Genomic DNA, 5441 nt, shown 5'->3' with positions numbered 1-5441 from the left:
ACAACGCTTTAGGGGGAGCGTACGTGTGAGGGCGCAGGTTAGTGTCAGTGTACGGGTTAGGATTAGGGGACGGGTGAGGGTCAGGCTTCGGGGAAGGGTTAGGGTTAGGGTTCGGGCTAGGGTTAGGGTTAGGGGACGGGGACGGTTTAGGATCCTGGTGAGGGTACGACAACGCTTTAGGGGGAGCGTACGTGTGAGGGCGCGGGTTAGTGTCAGCGTACGGGTTAGGATTAGGGGACGGGTGAGGGTCAGGCTTCGGGGAAGGGTTAGGGTTAGGGTTCGGGCTAGGGTTAGGGTTAGGTGACGGGGAAGGTTTAGGGTCCTGGTGAGGGTACGACAACGCTTTAGGGGGAGCGTACGTGTGAGGGCGCGGGTTAGTGTCAGCGTACGGGTTAGGATTCGGGGACGGGTGAGGGTCAGGCTTCGGGGAAGGGTTAGGGTTAGGGTTCGGGCTAGGGTTAGGGTTAGGGGACGGGGACGGTTTAGGATCCTGGTGAGGGTACGACAACGCTTTAGGGGGAGCGTACGTGTGAGGGCGCGGGTTAGTGTCAGCGTACGGGTTAGGATTAGGGGACGGGTGAGGGTCAGGCTTCGGGGAAGGGTTAGGGTTAGGGTTCGGGCTAGGGTTAGGGTTAGGGGACGGGGACGGTTTAGGGTCCAGGTGAGGGTACGACAACGTTTTAGGGGGAGCGTACGTGTGAGGGCGTGGGTTAGTGTCAGCGTACGGGTTAGGATTAGGGGACGGGTGAGGGTCAGGCTTCGGGGAAGGGTTAGGGTTAGGGTTCGGGCTAGGGTTAGGGTTAGGGGATGGGGACGGTTTAGGGTCCAGGTGAGGGTACGACAATGCTTTAGGGGGAGCGTACGTGTGAGGGCGCGGGTTAGTATCAGCGTACGGGTTAGGATTAGGGGACGGGTGAGGGTCAGGCTTCGGGGAAGTGTTAGGTTTAGGGTTCGGGCTAGGGTTAGGGTTAGGGGACGGGGACGGTTTAGGATCCTGGTGAGGGTACGACAACGCTTTAGGGGGAGCGTACGTGTGAGGGCACGGGTTAGTGTCAGCGTACGGGTTAGGATTAGGGGACGGGTGAGGGTCAGGCTTCGGGGAAGGGTCAGGGTTAGGGTTCGGGCTAGGGTTAGGGTTAGGGGACGGGGACGGTTTAGGATCCTGGTGAGCGTACGACAACGCTTTAGGGGGAGCGTACGTGTGAGGGCGCGGGTTAGTGTCAGCGTACGGGTTAGGATGAGGGGACGGGTGAGGGTCAGGCTTCGGGGAAGGGTTAGGGTTAGGGTTCGGGCTAGGGTTAGGGTTAGGGGACGGGGACGGTTTAGGGTACAGTTGAAGGTACGACAACGCTTTAGGGGGAGCGTACGTGTGAGGTCGCGGGTTAGTGTCAGCGTACGGGTTAGGATGAGGGGACGGGTGAGGGTCAGGCTTCGGGGAAGGGTTAGGGTTAGGGTTCGGGCTAGGGTTAGGGTTAGGGGACGGGGACGGTTTAGGGTCCAGGTGAGGGTACGACAACGCTTTAGGGGGAGCGTACGTGTGAGGGCGCAGGTTAGTGTCAGTGTACGGGTTAGGATTAGGGGACGGGTGAGGGTCAGGCTTCGGGGAAGGGTTAGGGTTAGGGTTCGGGCTAGGGTTAGGGTTAGGGGACGGGGACGGTTTAGGATCCTGGTGAGGGTACGACAACGCTTTAGGGGGAGCGTACGTGTGAGGGCGCGGGTTAGTGTCAGCGTACGGGTTAGGATTAGGGGACGGGTGAGGGTCAGGCTTCGGGGAAGGGTTAGGGTTAGGGTTCGGGCTAGGGTTAGGGTTAGGTGACGGGGAAGGTTTAGGGTCCTGGTGAGGGTACGACAACGCTTTAGGGGGAGCGTACGTGTGAGGGCGCGGGTTAGTGTCAGCGTACGGGTTAGGATTCGGGGACGGGTGAGGGTCAGGCTTCGGGGAAGGGTTAGGGTTAGGGTTCGGGCTAGGGTTAGGGTTAGGGGACGGGGACGGTTTAGGATCCTGGTGAGGGTACGACAACGCTTTAGGGGGAGCGTACGTGTGAGGGCGCGGGTTAGTGTCAGCGTACGGGTTAGGATTAGGGGACGGGTGAGGGTCAGGCTTCGGGGAAGGGTTAGGGTTAGGGTTCGGGCTAGGGTTAGGGTTAGGGGACGGGGACGGTTTAGGGTCCAGGTGAGGGTACGACAACGTTTTAGGGGGAGCGTACGTGTGAGGGCGTGGGTTAGTGTCAGCGTACGGGTTAGGATTAGGGGACGGGTGAGGGTCAGGCTTCGGGGAAGGGTTAGGGTTAGGGTTCGGGCTAGGGTTAGGGTTAGGGGATGGGGACGGTTTAGGGTCCAGGTGAGGGTACGACAATGCTTTAGGGGGAGCGTACGTGTGAGGGCGCGGGTTAGTATCAGCGTACGGGTTAGGATTAGGGGACGGGTGAGGGTCAGGCTTCGGGGAAGTGTTAGGTTTAGGGTTCGGGCTAGGGTTAGGGTTAGGGGACGGGGACGGTTTAGGATCCTGGTGAGGGTACGACAACGCTTTAGGGGGAGCGTACGTGTGAGGGCACGGGTTAGTGTCAGCGTACGGGTTAGGATTAGGGGACGGGTGAGGGTCAGGCTTCGGGGAAGGGTCAGGGTTAGGGTTCGGGCTAGGGTTAGGGTTAGGGGACGGGGACGGTTTAGGATCCTGGTGAGCGTACGACAACGCTTTAGGGGGAGCGTACGTGTGAGGGCGCGGGTTAGTGTCAGCGTACGGGTTAGGATGAGGGGACGGGTGAGGGTCAGGCTTCGGGGAAGGGTTAGGGTTAGGGTTCGGGCTAGGGTTAGGGTTAGGGGACGGGGACGGTTTAGGGTACAGTTGAAGGTACGACAACGCTTTAGGGGGAGCGTACGTGTGAGGTCGCGGGTTAGTGTCAGCGTACGGGTTAGGATGAGGGGACGGGTGAGGGTCAGGCTTCGGGGAAGGGTTAGGGTTAGGGTTCGGGCTAGGGTTAGGGTTAGGGGACGGGGACGGTTTAGGGTCCAGGTGAGGGTACGACAACGCTTTAGGGGGAGCGTACGTGTGAGGGCGCGGGTTAGTGTCAGCGTACGGGTTAGGATTAGGGGACGGGTGAGGGTCAGGCTTCGGGGAAGGGTTAGGGTTAGGGTTCGGGCTAGGGTTAGGGTTAGGGGACAGGGACGGTTTAGGGTCCAGGTGAGGGTACGACAATGCTTTAGGGGGAGCGTACGTGTGAGGGCACGGGTTAGTGTCAGCGTACGGGTTAGGATTAGGGGACGGGTGAGGGTCAGGCTTCGGGGAAGGGTTAGGGTTAGGGTTCGGGCTAGGGTTAGGGTTAGGGGACGGGGACGGTTTAGGATCCTGGTGAGGGTACGACAACGCTTTAGGGGGAGCGTACGTGTGAGGGCGCGGGATAGTGTCAGCGTACGGGTTAGGATTAGGGGACGGGTGAGGGTCAGGCTTCGCGGAAGGGTTAAGGTTAGGGTTCGGGCTAGGGTTAGGGTTAGGGGATGGGGACGGTTTAGGATCCTGGTGAGGGTACGACAACGCTTTAGGGGGAGCGTACGTGTGAGGGCGCGGGTTAGTGTCAGCGTACGGGTTAGGATGAGGGGACGGGTGAGGGTCAGGCTTCGGGGAAGGGTTAGGGTTAGGGTTCGGGCTAGGGTTAGGGTTAGGGGACAGGGACCGTTTAGGGTCCAGGTGAGGGTACGACAACGCTTTAGGGGGAGCGTACTTGTGAGGGCGCGGGTTAGTGTCAGCGTACGGGTTAGGATTAGGGGACGGGTGAGGGTCAGGCTTCGGGGAAGGGTTAGGGTTAGGGTTCGGGCTAGGGTTAGGGTTAGGGGACGGGGACGGTTTAGGGTCCAGGTGAGGGTACGACAATGCTTTAGGGGGAGCGTACGTGTGAGGGCGCGGGTTAGTGTCAGCGTACGGGTTAGGATTAGGGGACGGGTGAGGGTCAGGCTTCGGGGAAGGGTTAGGGTTAGGGTTCGGGCTAGGGTTAGGGTTAGGGGACAGGGACGGTTTAGGATCCTGGTGAGGGTACGACAACGCTTTAGGGGGAGCGTACGTGTGAGGGCGCGGGTTAGTGTCAGCGTACGGGTTAGGATTAGGGGACGGGTGAGGGTCAGGCTTCGGGGAAGGGTTAGGGTTAGGGTTCGGGCTAGGGTTAGGGTTAGGGGACGGGGAAGGTTTAGGATCCTGGTGAGGGTACGACAACGCTTTAGGGGGAGCGTACGTGTGAGGGCGCGGGTTAGTGTCAGCGTACGGGTTAGGATTCGGGGACGGGTGAGGGTCAGGCTTCGGGGAAGGGTTAGGGTTAGGTTTCGGGCTAGGGTTAGGGTTAGGTGACGGGGAAGGTTTAGGATCCTGGTGAGGGTACGACAACGCTTTAGGGGGAGCGTACGTGTGAGGGCGCGGGTTAGTGTCAGCGTACGGGTTAGGATTAGGGGACGGGTGAGGGTCAGGCTTCGGAGAAGGGTTAGGGTTAGGGTTCGGGCTAGGGTTAGGGTTAGGGGACGGGGACGGTTTAGGGTCCATGTGAGGGTACGACAACGCTTTAGGGGGAGCGTACGTGTGAGGTCGCGGGTTAGTGTCAGCGTACGGGTTAGGATTAGGGGACGGGTGAGTGTCAGGCTTCTGGGAAGGGTTAGGGTTAGGGTTCGGGCTAGGGTTAGGGTTAGGGGACGGGGACGGTTTAGGGTCCAGGTGAGGGTACGACAACGCTTTAGGGCGAGCGTACGTGTGATGGCGCGGGTTAGTGTCAGCGTACGGGTTAGGATTAGGGGACGGGTGAGGGTCAGGCTTCGGGGAAGTGTTAGGGTTAGGGTTCGGGCTAGGGTTAGGGTTAGGGGACGGGGACGGTTTAGGATCCTGGTGAGCGTACGACAACGCTTTAGGGGGAGCGTACGTGTGAGGGCGCGGGTTAGTGTCAGCGTACGGGTTAGGATGAGGGGACGGGTGAGGGTCAGGCTTCGGGGAAGGGTTAGGGTTAGGGTTCGGGCTAGGGTTAGGGTTAGGGGACGGGGACGGTTTAGGGTACAGTTGAAGGTACGACAACGCTTTAGGGGGAGCGTACGTGTGAGGTCGCGGGTTAGTGTCAGCGTACGGGTTAGGATGAGGGGACGGGTGAGGGTCAGGCTTCGGGGAAGGGTTAGGGTTAGGGTTCGGGCTAGGGTTAGGGTTAGGGGACGGGGACGGTTTAGGGTCCAGGTGAGGGTACGACAACGCTTTAGGGGGAGCGTACGTGTGAGGGCGCGGGTTAGTGTCAGCGTACGGGTTAGGATTAGGGGACGGGTGAGGGTCAGGCTTCGGGGAAGGGTTAGGGTTAGGGTTCGGGCTAGGGTTAGGGTTAGGGGACGGGGACGGTTTAGGGTCCAGGTGAGGGTACGACAATGCTTTAGGGGGAGCGTACGTGTGAGGGCACGGGTTAGTGTCAGCGTACGGGTTAGGATTA

The sequence above is a fragment of the Pseudorca crassidens genome, chromosome X (genome assembly GCF_039906515.1).
Source record: "Pseudorca crassidens isolate mPseCra1 chromosome X, mPseCra1.hap1, whole genome shotgun sequence".
Taxonomy (NCBI): Eukaryota; Metazoa; Chordata; class Mammalia; order Artiodactyla; family Delphinidae; genus Pseudorca; species Pseudorca crassidens.
Note: the sequence above shows the minus strand (reverse complement) of the source record.